Below are 16,116 nucleotides of genomic sequence, written 5' to 3'. Positions count from 1 at the left end.
CTTTCTTACGTCCAGTAAGACGCAGACAGATACGCGCTCGTACTAGAGCATGATCTGAGTCTAAGCATGTGCTCCAGAATGAGCGACAGTCTTCTATCGAGCCCCTCCATCGGTGGCTGATAGTGATGTGATCTATTTGGGTCCAACTCTGGGATGAATAAGGGGATCGCCATGCCAAAAGATGTTTTTCCTTATGCTTGAAGTTAGTATTTGCAAGAAGCAGGTGGTCGCCGATATCTGTTCTTTGAGCCACGACACCATAAGATCCACTCAGGTGTCTTTCCATTTCGCCTAGTTTACCCACTTGAGCATTAGTCACCGGCCACTATTACTACATCCGAACGCCTAGCTTTGAGGAGGAGGTCGTAAAGCTTTCTGTAAAACTCATCTTTTACATCATCTGAGCTGCAGTCAGTGGGAGAATAGGCAGAGACGACGAAGAGGCAACGATGAGTGTCCCTATCTTTTCGGATTCTTACTGTTCCGTTCAGTCGGACAGCGCACAAACGACTGTCTACTGGGATCCACTCTAAGAGAGCTAGTTCTGCCCTAGGACTCAATACTATACCTACGCCGACGAGGCCACGGGAAGCAGAATCTGGGCTTCCAGATACACGAAGTGTGAATCGAGTCGGTTCTTTATTTTGGCATGGTGAGGTCAGATGAATGACGCTACTTGGATCCTGTATGCGCGTTTCGGAGACGCAGCACACATTGATGGCGCGGGATTCTAAAGTCCTAGCTAAGGAAGCCTGCTGTCCTATTTGGCACAGTGTTCGGACGTTAAAAGCTCCTACATGTAGTTTATAGCATGGTTTCAGGGGACCAGGAATAACGTTCCGCGTACTCGAATAGTTTGCACTAGCGGTCCGAAGTGATAAAGGGATGTGGAAAGGGTTAATCATGGAGATAAGAGAGGTATTAGGAGGTGTAAGAAGTATTTGAATGTGACCAACTTGGTTCGTGTGCTGTTACGGGTATGAGGGCTGCTATCACTTCCCGGCTGCCCACACCGTGGAAGGGTATTTCTTGAGGAACCTGAAAAGGAAATTAGATTAGTGTTGGTCTTAAAGACCTGAGAGCGTGACCGCAGAGCCCAAGGGACAACTGCTTGAGGCCAGTGGCGCACGGCCTTTTCGTGGAAGGTTTTTAATGTGTTAGCTCCGTTCTTCAAAGGGCCTTACCGCCGGAGACGGAAATCCGTGAGGTAAGGTGAGGTGTGACATTTTTAGGGTCGACCTTTTCTAACCCCACCCCTCCTTGTGGGAAGGCAGCATCGCTGTCATGCTGGTTGTCTGAGGGAAACACCTTACTGCTGTCACACCCCTCTACAGTCAGCAGTACGACTTCGCCCTCAGACCTTGAGTTGCTGCTTTTAGTCTTACCGTTCTCCAATCGACCTGCCTGGCATGGTAGAACCTACAGGAACATATATTCCACCCAATATAGCTCGGTTGGGTCATCACGATAGGCAAGCCCGACCACCGCGTCAAGGTAGCAGCTTCGACCAGGTGTTTTAGGTAAGACCAAAAATCGAAGTCTGTGAATCACTTCAGACAGTCAGTGCTACCAGATAATCTGGTTTTTCTGCCTTTGAAAACTTCAAGCATTTGTATATTATTTAAGCGGCCAAGACCGTTTCAGCGAATGTTTGATATGATAGGCTATATTTTCCATATCTTATGTATTAATCGCAAGCAGAAACTGAGGCCAAGCTAAGCAGTCGGCACTGGTTTTTAGGATGCTTCTGCCACTAAAATAACAGAAAACATATTCTAGCATTAGATAGTCTTCTCTGGAAAGAGGAGCATTTCGGGTATTGTACACTGTTGGGGATGCTAGATTTCCAGAAATCACCTGGTAAACTCAGTTTTCTAATTTCATTATGGAAATTTGAATTGCTCATTTTCTCAGCAAAAACACCCATTTCACTTTCAGTTTGTGTTTCCCATCCAGCAGGACCTTAGATGTAATTGGTTCGTTTTCTGTTTCAGTACGCTATTCCATGGCACTTTTCAAGGACTTTTTGTACTGTGTACATACGCGTGAGTCTTCTGTTTGTTCGCTGGTCCTACTACGTTGCTTGTGGAGTGAAGATGATTTCCGGCTGAATCTGGTCTTTTCTCTCCGGTTGGCAGTGAAATAGCTTAGCTTGGCCCGTTGTTACATTTCTGACTTTAGTCCCACTCACTGGTCCTAGGTGATATCCTAATCCCTCAAACATGGCATAACTGATAACTCGAGCATCTCCACCATCTTTATTGCAGTGTGGAGTATGCTGGATAGAACTTTCCAGGAACTTGGTTAATATTTATGTCATGTTATTCATGGCATTCAAGAAGCAACGTTATCGCTTATTATCAAACAAAAAGTTGGATAAAAGCGAATGTAATCTATATGCTTTTGTTCTGACCCTTTTTCTCAGACCGGAGGTTCTAGTGTGTCCAAGAATAAGATTTTTGTTTATAAAACTCTGATTTGTACGTGATTATAGGGCCAGTAGGATGTCACTTAACCTTGTTTAAATCACCTACCTGGCCGGACCGTTTCTAAATAAGAAGATCAGTCACTTAAGATTAAACAGCTTGCCAAAAGTCGTTAAGGTCTTGGATGTGTAATTCAGATTAAACGAGTGGACTCCCTAGATTGGCCTGTGACAGATTCTTCATTTCCCGTGCTCCTCTACTCTGTTCTCCCCACTAAACTTTGTTGAGTTTTCATAGTTCTAGTTGTTCAGTGAGTTCACTGAAGAAGCCTCATTACCTGGACGCCTTGACAATATGATCCAAGTATTAGCTTAGAGGTGTAACTCGGAGGTGATATAGGGGGTCAAACCATTCCCATCCGACCCGAGTAGACCCACTGTCCATAATAGTGATCTATACGACGCTATTTGAGTCCAGGTTACTTCTGCATGATAAAATGATCATATGTTTACTAAAACAGGTTTTACTGTTCCGAAGCCTAGGTAGCTTTTATGAGCTGCACAACCACTCACTGTTCATATGTTTGAGAGAAATATAGACGCTTATACGAATGTGAAGCTTATTTTCAAACGTCGCAAGTTCATATATAATATCAATCGGTTAGTGACCACCAGCATCAATAAATAATGACAATAATAGTGTGGTACGTGCTACTTATACAGATAGATATAAGTAGTATGTATCAGCAACTGGAAGTAGGGCTTTTACTGACAGAAGAGAAACAAAGGACAAAGAGAAAAAACGGAAGCAGTGTTAGCAGCGACAAAAGTGGAAGAACGATAAGTTTGTCAGGGACAATTCAAGAAAGATGTGTAAATGATATATTCAGTGTATTGCTTTCATATTGTACAGATGAAGTGTACGTTAGTACGTTAGTACATAGTACGTCAGACTAGTTCGCAATGGTAATATCAGCAAATTGAAAGTCCGCTTTTAAAGTTGGAGGACAGAAGAACAAAGGTGAATAGATGCCAATCAAATCCTTCTTTCAGGTATTTTAAACTCTTTTTAAACATATTTACATATGAGGCTATTCATTTTTTTCCATTATTCGACAAAAGTGCCCTATCTAATGTTTCTGAGTATTTTGCCGCTTGTTTAAACAATGAATACTGAATATAAGATAATTATTTTCACTCACAACTTCATTCCAGTCGACTGAAGCAATCTATATCGGTTTTCCTCGTACATGCAATTGTAGTATATCCCAATTTGCCGGCTGAAAAGCAGACAAAATGAAAAATTGGAGCTTGTTATGGAAACCTCAGCAAAATTTACGTCTTTGTGAACTACTCACCCGCTAAGTGAACGGAAAAATGGCTAAAGATTATCATTATTTCACGCATAAGAAGAGTTGAAAAACAGATACATAGTCTCTCTCCGTGCTAGAAGAGCGATAAACACTACAACATGGATCATAAGAGAAATCTATGTTTAGACTATGCTCAGCTCTATCTTCACCTCCGCTTCATCCATTTAGCCGCGCCAAAGCCAGGCCGTTAATCCAACTGAATTGGGATGCCATTTTCTTCCTTAGTCCTAGGTATGATCATCATAGAGTCGATTTCCCAGTCAACTCACGACGCGGAGTGCATTGCTTCAAGTCCCGAAAAATTGGCACATACGATGAATTAACGCGAAATTGTGAACGTTTACCTTTCGCCAACCCGAGGGATTTTTGTATCACTCGTGTGAAAACTTTCTACACCGTTCCCTAGATAATCCTATATAATTACAGCCTTGGTTAGATTAGATGTACAAAAATGTTGGTATTTAATTAAATATTTTCCAGTGAATCACTATGGTCCTTTTTTTGTAAGACCAGAACATGGTCTTTATGTCTTTTCAGAAATCACTAAAACTACGTTGTGATACGAGCTTAAAAACTGTATTGAGGGCAATGGGAAACTGTTCTTCAATCATTTTACGGGCCTAACTGGTATATTGACACATCCGTAACTGCTGACTTCCATTGATTTGCGGTAATGAAGTATTCATGTTTCCCGACACCTGTCGACATATCGTTCATCACATTAATGGGGTTACGTTTTCCTTTAGATTGATGGCATAGCACCATATCTAACAGAGCGGTTGTAATATTTATAAGCAATGTTTGTTTTATTATCGTAGACATCGTTACCACCAATTTGAGTGCAGATATGAAAAACCTTTTAGGATGACTTTTCAGTGCAAATGGGTAGCAAATCCCTATGAAGTATCCTATCTGACGGAGGATCTAATCCCCGGGTTTCTCTCCCTCATTTGTTTGTTACTTATTTTCCATGATGTGTATAACCATATTTTGACATATTCATGGCCAATGAATGAGTCTACATTCACTGAATTTCTTTAAGATTTATCTTAAATATCCCATTTTGTAACTGCATGATGCCGAAACGTTGACAACTAGGTATCGTTTTTCTACACACGTGGTTAGGGTGTGAGACGTTAGCTTGTTGCATTCTAAGTGTATGCTACAAACTTTTGGCCTACAGGTTTTGATGTCATTCTGTTGGAGCTAAACTCCACCTGAAACCCTTCTAAAGTTATTGTCGGTCCTAAGCCTGGATGAAATGGTGTGTTTGGCGTCAGGTTGGTGAACGCATTCCGCAGAATAGAACCTTACTAAAAAGCGCTGGCCGGATAGAATCATGTTAACCAATCATACTACCCTATATGAGTTAATTATTTTCATTTGGAAGAGTTATAACGCCTCATGAGGAAAGCCAAGGTTCTACGGAAATCACAGGGCTAGTGTCGCTCTTGACAACCAGAGCGAAAATTGGCATACATATATCGAATATCCACATAGTTTAGAAGCTTGAAACGGCCATTTGAGTAAATTTGGAAATTAGGAGATACAATTTCAGCGAGTCAGGTATCATCAATCCATTATTCAAAACAAATAAAGGAGGAATCGCATTGAGTATAATCCAGTGCTACGCCCCCACCAATTAACTTCAAGGCCCAGTTAGACAACACAGTGCGTGAAGATGTCATGGAGTGACATGAACTAGGAGAAAAAAGTGAGAATAGTAAGTGTCTCGCGAATTTATTTGGTTTGCACAACATAGTTAGAGATGGCACCGTTTCTCCGAAAAACTTATACAGAAAATCAGACCACACTACCAATAACCAGGTCGATCACATCTGTAGCGATAACAATTCAGGTTCACAGAAGACATATAAACGAAGAAAGGAGTTAATCTAGACTCAGATAGCCACCTGATGGTGACCATGCTAAAAGTGGATCTAGAGAAGCATTGGGAAACTGTACACAGCTCTACAATAGTTGAATTTATCCTTCTTTTGAGATCCTACAGTGGTACTGATTCCTAGCCACACGATCTTGAGAGCTGAACATATAACAAGTGAGGAGATTTACATTTGACGTTTAGCAGCTGGAGATCATAAATGGTGAACGTGGAAGGCTTCATCGGTTTGGAATGACTCGGGTATGCAGGTGTGGTCATTATATAACTTCTCCCTTTTTATATAATATAATATATTTCTGCAAGGGCAGGTACATGGCATTTTTACAGGCATGATCTACAAATTACAACATTTACTGGTTCACAGTATGCATCCCATACAGGGTTGGTAAATAAATACAATCTTGAGAAGTGGATATCAGTTCATTCCATAAGTTATACTGAGTAGTCTTCAAAATATTCTCCAAAGTGGCATTGCCTCCACTTTTCACACCAGATCCAATCTCGGCATAATTGTGTTGGGATTTTGGTCGTGCTAAATATTTATGCAACCCAGCTTTTTAAGTTTATAGTTGTTACAAAGTATAATTGTAAAACGCTTGGTGTGAACTATGACCTTGGAAAAACACGTACGTCTAGTTTGTTCCAGAAGTCAGAAGTTCCATAGCTGTGCAGTCAGAGCATGATTCTGAATAAAAAGAGAAACCGGGGACTAGCAAGGCACTCGGACGTGAACGATAAACAATATTTAGCATCTTGTAGTGGAACAGACAGAGGTATAATAAATTATTAGATTAAATTCATACTAGCTCTTGTTGGTAGAGGTAAATGTGATCAGAGGCTCCAAATGAGAGAATGCAGTAATAAGGAACAATGAGTTGCGATATTCACCAAGGTGGAGTAAATTCAAATGAAGGAAGGGAAGTCAGGTTTGGAATAAAGAAGGCTGTTTATTAGAACAGAAAGTGCATACAGAGAGTAAAGTGTCAAGAAAACTAATAACTATGTCCTTGTTTGTCTGATTTTTTTATCTGACGCCTGCCATACAGTCTTAATGTAAAAGTCCGAGTCAGCATGTTATAGATTGTCTTAGTAGGATAGCTAATCCAGCATAAAGTTGGAAACATGAGTCTGAATGTTAAGCGTAGGAGAACAACCTCAATATGACAGACTATTGACTCGTTCTCGAACATGAAGAGCCTGATACAAACTGAATGTTTTGCTCTACAGCCATGGGCGAATTGAAGTCATCGCCCTCACCATCGACGCTTGCTGGTCAGCAACTCTAGCCTCCCTTCTTTTGTGATGTTAAGCTCATTTAAGCTTATTTTTTGGATATAAATCATAATTCACACACTGCTCTGTGTTTCACATCCTGTTGGAAAAAAACTATTTCTATAAGTATTATTTTACGAGCTTATCAAGCAGTTACAAATTACGGACATGTATCAAAACATTATGGCCCAAGTATTCGTTTACTTCCTTATTTTGTGCAGGCATCATATTTCCTATTAGTTTATATCGACTGTTGGAAACGTTGTGTGTTTGAAAAAGATAACGTTGTGCTCCAACTGTTCTGCTCCACGATCTGAACAGAGATCTATACGAACACTGGTATGGCTTCTTCTATAAATAAAACGAGGAGCATCTTCCAGAACGTAAGAGGCAAGCCAATTGTTGAGATTCGATTGCAGTGGAACGGGTGGGTAGAACACTTTGAAGATCTCTTGAACAGATCAGCTGCACTGAATCCTCTAGACATCAAAGCGTCATCTGTAGACCTTCCCATAGTTGATGGTAAACCAACTGTACATGAAATTAACAAGGCCGCCAGGCAAATCAAGAACAGCAAAACAAAAGGACCACAAAGTACACTGGCAAAAAGACTGAAGTCATGTGTAGAGGTAATTGCAAAATGCCCCACGTTCACTCCAGAACGAGCTGAGGAGAAAAACAGGCATCAACGGGCTGAAGGAACGAACACTTCCTCAAAACTCTGAGAAAAGGTGACCGTAGTAAGTATAGAAACTGCACATACGTTACACTGCTATCCGTACTAGATAGAGTTTTCAATAGAGTGTTGCTCAACAGGATGAAAGACTCAGTAGGTGCCAAACTTTGAGGCTGGAAAGTTCACTTCCTTAAATATTGATTATGTGCCGAACAAATCAAGACACTGAATCACTGCTGAATAATCAATTTTCTTGACTGTGGGAAAGCTTCCTACAGCATGGGTAGGAATAACTTATGGAATCTTTTACAACGCTTTGGTGTGCCTGAGAAGATTCTCACCACATAAAACTCTTATGATGGACCTATATCGGTAAACAAATCATCAAAATAAATAGTTTTGTAAGTCTTCGACATTGATGCTGGCCTCATTAGTCAAGCTACACACGCCTAGCCGAAGGCGCCCGGCCACGCATCTTCACCAGATCACTAGTGGGTAGGGCGTGCTATGCATTCCCTGAAAATGCTAGCCAGCTTAAACTAAAGGCTTCTCGAAACATCGAAAGCCTTATAGATGTATCTTCGAACCTCTTCATTTCTGACTTTTGATTTGACTGGGTTGGCATACTTCGATTATAAATGTGTCACGTGTAAAGATTTTGTCAAACTCCGAATACCTGTGGCATCTTTAGACTGAACTGCAAGATCGTTTGTAGAGAGCAGCTCACAAATGTATTCAAAATGAGGACTGTTGCCGGACAGTGCTAATTAACCTCACCTATTCTCTTCCTCATAGTGGTTGGCAGGATCATAAGTACATCTAGACTTTAAGGAAGCATGGAAAACAACGAACAACTTGGGTTCAGCTCGAACTTTAGAGATGACTTGACTCTTCTATCCTGTACACAGTAACAAATGCAGGAAAAGACATCCAGTGTATCAGGGTCCTTCTCATAAATAGGCCTTAACATTCACAAGAGATGATGCAAAATCCTAAAGTACAACAGGGTGAGCACAGACGAGTCACAATTGATGGCAGAACTGTGAATCAGATGTAAGTCTTAACAATTCTGGACATCACTGGCAAACAAAGAACTGACGAAGACACGAAGACTTGAATTGACAGAGAACGAAGGGTTAGTGAACAACCAAAATGTTTATTACCAACGTTAAAGTAGTTCCATTTTATGAAGCTTAAACTTGGAAAACTATGAAAACAGTCACAATATACCGTGAATTGATTTAGTTATGAATCATTCCACTACAGTAAAACCAATTTGTTTGCTGTAGAAAGGCAGATGTAACAATATAATACGTACCACAAGTACATGAACCAAACGTACCTTGAGATGCAATGAACAACTTTATATTTGGCACTGTTTTCGCTTTTGTCTTTGGGACTATGTGACAGAGATCGACCTGGATATTGCTGCTATTGTGGTGCGTGCTACTTATATCGATGTGAGTAGTATATCACGCGAGTTAAAAACGCAATGTCTGGCAGCAGAAGATGGAGGAAGATCAAGAAAGGAAGAGCGACAACACAATGCAATTTGTAAGGAAACGCATGAACAATGAAATGTGAGACAATGGATTGATGTTTGTATCAGGAACAGTCCAGGTTGATATGGTGCATTGATATTTTGCAAATTAACGGTTTACTATATGGTTTTTCTATTTCACCGAGTAACTGTAATTTTGTGTTAAATACAATTCGGTTGTCCTCACCTGTGTTCTCCTTCACTGCACTATTGCTTCTATTTTGATAAATTTTCTGTTATTGATGGAGGATCTCAGAAAACAGCAGGCTCAATTCGCACTCGTCGCTTACATCACTTAAATGTTCGTCTATTCTGTTAACCTACCAATGCTTTGTTATAGGTAGTAAAGCTCCTGGTATTCTTAAATAACTCAAAGAGTAAATAACTTAGCAGAAAAACCACATGTATCTATGTCATGAAGCCTGCCTTCTATCTCTTTTGGACTGCAACCTTTCGTAGCCAATTTCAATACTGGCTTTACAAATGTGAGCGCATTCAACAACAACCATTCTTGAACCTAATCCGTTGTTCACAACAGTTAGTGCAAGTTTATATGCATTCCTACATGTAGTTTAGTACCGTAAAAAGCAAAGGTTTTTGTTTTCCTTTCTTCTCAGATATTGTATCGCCTTTAACATTACTTTAAAGGGATTGTTCCATAGTTTCCTGCACAATTCTTCAATCAAGACTTAGTACGCAGACATGCTAAAACGGAAAATATACTGTCGTTGTTTCAATTACTGTTACTGATACTAACTGGAAGATATGTTGGAGCAAAACGAAGATCATATTACTTGCCAGGTTTTTTGGTCCTAAAGAAGAATAGAAACGACTGACAAATTACTTATTACAAGCAAGATGATAGCTAGGGCCAACGACAGTCTAATACGTTGGCTTATAACTATACGGAACAATGGTCTAACACATACTTCTGGTTTTTTTCAGCGTCACATTGTCCACATGAAATAAGCATATAAACGCGGTGACGTCAGTTATGGCGGATATTTTGAAGATATAGTGACAACATTTATGTAACTTATGGTTCCATAGTGGTGTTTCTTGGAGAGTCTCAGAGATAAGTTAAAAGGCCGGTATTTTAGCTGGCTAATCGTGGCAATTTGGGACAGGATTTATTGCTATAGGTTGTGGTAGATTGTTTTGAAACACATGCTATCACTCCTATTGTTTTTACTCTGGATGTTTGTGTTTTCGATATCAGGTGTGAATGAAACATTTTACAGCTTTGCTGTGGGTAATAATATTGGTTATTGACATATGGCATTTGTGATAGAATGAGAAGTTAATGTTAGTAATCCCGTAACATTTAGATGCAATGGGTGTAGATGTACTGGAAATTCATGGTAAACAACCATGGTACTGTTAGTTGTAATAGTTCAACCATCAGTTATATATTTCCATCAGGTTTTTAAGGTTTAAATTATCCATGTCCCAACTCCGCCTGCAGCTCTTCTAGGGCTACTACCCATCACAAGCCCGAGTGAAGGGAGAGGGCAGAGCTTATTGTCAGCATCCCTGCCCCGTAGAAAACCTGCCAAAAGACGCCAGCAGAAATAAACAAAATAAACCATTTAAACCCTGTCCTCCAATTTTCATTCAGGAAAATTGTGATATCTGATTGTGAAAGCCGAAGTTCTTCGCGAGTCACGAGGCCGATGTCTTTTCTCACAAATACAGCAACAATTAATATAGGTACATGAAACGTCTGGACACTGTGGGAGACCAGGAGGACCAGTCAAGTAGCAACGGAAATGAGGAGATACAACTTTACGGTTCTGGGAATTGTCGGAACCCATTGAATCCAAACTGGACAACAAGGGCTGGTTATAAGAGGGGTGCTGCATTACTCCCGTCACTAAGGAGAGAATGCTCTACGTGCTCGGGGAGCTGCTCTGATGCTGTCCTAAGAAGTACGTAAAGCACTTATAAGATGAGAATCTAACGGGTCTAGTATCATCAGAGCATCTTTCAAAATAAAGGAGGGGATTACAATGGATGCTATCCAATGTTATACACCTACCAATGATATCAATGAAGACGATAAAGGTCAGTCTTATGAGAGACGTACCCAGGAAGGAATCTGACAACCACGATGGGAGACCCAAAGGCCAAAGTCGGGGTAGGCAACATCGGTTATTAAGATATCATTGGACGATATGGACTGAGAGAAAGGAATGAGAGTGGTGACATATTTGCAAACTTATGTGCTTTCAATAGACTAGTCGTAAGTGGCACTATGTTTCCACAAGAATGTATTGACAAAGCTACATGGGTCTCACCGGATCACACTGCACAGAGTCAGATCGATTATATATGCACCACTAAAACATTTAGGGGGTTAATAGAGGTGGAAACCAAGAAAGTAGCTGATATAGCTTCAGGTCATTTCCTGGTGGTCGCCAAGTTGAAACTGAAGCTAAAGAAGCGCTGAACAACTGGAGAAACAGGGTTACAAAGGTTCAATACAGCCTTCTTTCGGGATACTGACAAACTTAAGGGATTCAAGACAGCTCTCAAGAACAGGTTCCTAGGCTTACAAGATCTGCCTATCCACGATCCCGCACGCCGGACTCAAACCCCTGACTTTCGGTTTCGAGCGCAAACACTTGGCCTCTAGACCACTGAACAAGCATCCAACAGTGTTAAGAAAATACTATGGGGGACAAGTGGAAAGGGACCAATCGAGTACTAATTTTAACGTGTCAGGGGATTTTGGGTCTCATTAAAAAACATCATAAGGAATGGACCTTTATGAAAACCCTGGATAAGATTCAAGAAAGGAAGAACAGGAAAACAGGGATTGACAACGGATGAACAAGAGCAGAGAAAGTCAAGACACAAGCTAAATATACTGAAGTAAACAAAAAAGTGGAGAAGAGCACTGGACAAATTGCAACTCTACGGATTATCGTTGAACAATCATTTGGATGGAACCCGTAAGACTGTAAGAAAACATTAGACACTGTGGATTGGAGGACCTTATGGGAACTTCCTTGATACTATGGTGTACCTTGGAAAATCGTCAGCATCATCCGGAATTCATAAAACAGACTACGCTCTGTGATCTTGCATGAAGGACAGCTGACAGATGTATTCCGAGTGAGGACCAGAGTCACACAAGGCTGATTGCTCTCTCCATCTCTCTTTTGTTGACTGGATTATGAAGACTTCGACATCTGATGGGGAGTATAGAATACAGTGGACAACGTGGATACAGCTAGATTATTTGGACTTCGTGGATGACCTCGTCCTTCTATCCCATACACACGAGCGGATGCAGGCCAAGACAACCACTGTAGCGAAAGCTCCCGCATCAGTTGGGCCTCAACATGCACATAGGGAAAGCCAGGATCTTCAAATACCTCACAGAGGACACTAACCCAATCACACTTGATAAAGAAACTCTGGGACAGGTAGAGACTTTCATGTATCTGGATAACATCATCGATGAACAGGGAGCATACGATTCCGACGTGAAGTCAAGCCAACATCATAGTCTGAGTCTTCAGTGCAAACATGAAGATGTGGTGGCATTGGGCCCTAATCACACAATCATCAAAGCTGAACACGAGACAATTGGGAGAATAGATGTTCAACATTCAACGCGGAGGAAAACCCAACGATGGGGAGGGCCGGAACAGTGAATTGAATAAATTCGAACTGATCGAACGGCATGGCTCGGCCTTGCAGGCGTGGTCCCTGTTGAATGTTACGTTATATCTTTCATTCATATTAAATATGTTGTCCCGTCTCCAGCCTCAACTTGTTCTCTATCATATATTAGTCATTGTTAAGATTCAATGAGTTGGTATAGGCGATGATGTGACTTCCTCGTAAGATCTTATAGATTAAGCAGTTATATCATGACAAATCTACAATTTTAGGATTAGGTGTATTATTAGAAAAGTACTAATATAATAGTAGACCATAATTCTACAAAGGTACGAGTATTTCTAAACAACTATCTTTGTAAGATGCTCACTGTTCATTGGCCGGAGGCTATCAGCAACAGCGTACTGTGGAAGTGAACAAACCAGCTCTCATCTGAAGAGGAAATTAAGAAAAGACGCCGGAAGTGGACAGGAAACACTTTGCGGAAATAATCAAACCGCATCACAAGGCAAGCCCTAACTTGGAATCTTGGGGGTTAAAGGAAAAGAGAAAGACCAAAGAACACACTGCTTCGGGAATCGGAAACAGACATCAAGAGAATGAATAACAAGTGAGAAGGATTGTAAGGTGAGCAAAGTGTCACCGGTAAAATAACATTAGAAATGCTCAATCAAACACATTATAGTACCAGTCAACTTTTATCAACAACCCACGGTACAGGACACAGAGACCACGGTCTCGCTAGTGGAATATGCCATAAGAGCAAAAAACCTACAGCGACCATTTCGCATGGAACTCGCCAACACACTGAGCAAGAATTTGTTTAAAAGCTAGAAGACAGATGCTGCTTTAAAGTGTCAGGTGATAAAACAAACCATCAAGTGCCTCTATACCAATGTAAGAGGACTAAGGGGTAAACTAAGAGAAATCAGAAACATTTGCTCTCGGTTGAACCTGAAGATCACAGTCCTCCCTGAAGCACATCTATTGTTTCAATATGAACGGCACGAAGTACTTGATTTGAGGGATGTACCGCTCCACGAAATGGGACAGGGACGGAAAATCTTTAAACTAATAATGTTTATTGAGAAATGACCGGTTTCTAATTGAGGATATCTGTGTCCGCCCATCAGTGTGAAGTAGCTACCATGATACATTCATACTCGTGGAATGCCCTTTCTGCCTAAGCGATCATAGCTCCACCCAGTGGATAGCTCCGAGAAGACACTTTCAATGGCCTTCTAATGTCTGACTCTAGGTGGGTCGTACGAATGACTGTTATCGAATTATACGTCGCAAGTCCTCGTATATAGTCATCGAATTAAATCGCTCAAGCGAATAACGAAATTAAACAAATCAGATGTGGGAATGGGTTTTTGAATACGTATATTTCGTACACTCATTGATCTGGGCAGACTATCAGAGGGGCGGAGCGAAGAGAAGAGAGCGAAGAGAAATGACGTGCAATGGAGTAGGCCTGTGAGCCAACTCAACTTAACTAGGCGTGAATCGTTATTTGTAGTCACAGACACGTGATGAATAGAATAAAAGTGCACACACGTACGCTCATATAAAAATAGTCAGCTGTGACTAATGCATATCTGACAAATTAACACTGTTATAACTAACCCATATCAGCGACTACTTTCTGTTCCTCTTGTTATTATCTCTGCTTCCCCTCTTATTCTTTCAGTCCCGTCTTCTTATGCATTACCAATTAAGTAAGTCATTTATTTATTCTCGAAAGACTTGTAACATGGAGTCGAGTCGCGATTGGCTACGAACACCACTACAAGAAGACTACGTGCCAGTTAACCGATAAAATCTCCCGTAAGCCAAATATCAGAAGGTAGTTGATGGCTGTAGTCGAAATGTATTTGTTGGCGATCTCGTGGCATCGAAAGGATACAGAGATCGTGTCAAAGGAGTACAGGCGTGGTTACCGAGCGTAACCAAACCCGTGCAAGGTCACAATCGATAGATAATGGAGCAGTAATATGGCTGTCCTTAGTACAGTTAAACAAACGAGCACAGTAAAACAATCACTGGTACAATTAGTTATAATAATGACTGTTTCCATTAAACCAATCGCGTTCTCTTGATAAAAGTAAGTCACTACACACTCTGCTTCCGGTACCTCCGTTACCGCTTCAGTGTTTTCAAACTGAAACCAACCATTTTGCTTCCCGGTGATGTGGTAGCTCCTGGTATCCAGAAATCCTAATGCCCTGAAACAAGCTCATTCGCTTCAAGTAAAAGCCGTGCAAATACACAAATAACTCCTAAACTGACTAGAATTAGTCCAGTGGGTGGGCAGACTACATTTCATTAGTCACTATTAAATACCTGGAACCGTATCGAAATAGCAAGAAGAAAGTGTGAAGATTTATACTGGCGCGTGACAAAGATATTGGGTATGGGATACCATTCCACTTGTGGACTGCCTAGACGATTAAAAAAACGTGTAAAGGACAGGACCTACCACCTCGGCAAACCTCATATAGGTGGGCTACCTGTCCATTCACGTAAGGCTCATACAGAAAAACAGGAAGAAGCTCACGCGTTTCAAATTGAAAGCATAATCTGCTTATATATGAACGCCACGAGTCTACCAAACAAATTGGATCAACTACGTGAACTTAGCAGTGCTAATAAGGCCCATCTGATAAGAATATTTGGAACCTGGATACCTTCTAAGTTCTCGGACCATGAGTTAGCATTACCTGGGATGACTTTGTTCCGCAATGACAGAAAATCAGGAATTGGGGGCGGAGTAGCTGTTTACATACGTTCTTGCTTGAAGGTGCATCAAGTTCATAACCTGGAGTTGAACAATCTTGAGGAATCCATATGGTGCTCTGTAAGATTGTCTAGTACATCGAGGTGTCTAGTCGGTGTCATTTATAGGAAGCCAACTGCCGACATCGAGTACGATAGTCGTATGCTGGAAGGACTATCCCGCTCTACCCGTCACGGTTTCACACACATCCTGATTCTAGGGGACTTTAATCTCCCTAGAGTCAACTTCGCGGAACACACGTATACTGGAGGCGACAACTCAATTGAAGCTCGGTTCTTCAACCTCATCGATGACTTGGGATTGTTCAAAAATGTGAGGTCGGCAACTCGTTGGAGAAACAGTCAGGCACCATCGCGCTTAGACTGTGTGTTCACAAACGAAGAATTCCTAGTTGACAACCTCTCAATCCTGGCTGCCCTGGGAAAAAACGATCATGCCGTCATAGCCTCCAGTTTTGTCATTAAAACTAAGCTAAGATACCCCACCAATAACTTGCG

Source organism: Schistosoma haematobium, chromosome 1 (genome assembly GCF_000699445.3).
Source record: "Schistosoma haematobium chromosome 1, whole genome shotgun sequence".
NCBI lineage: Eukaryota > Metazoa > Platyhelminthes > Trematoda > Strigeidida > Schistosomatidae > Schistosoma > Schistosoma haematobium.
This window is presented reverse-complemented; position numbering follows the sequence as displayed.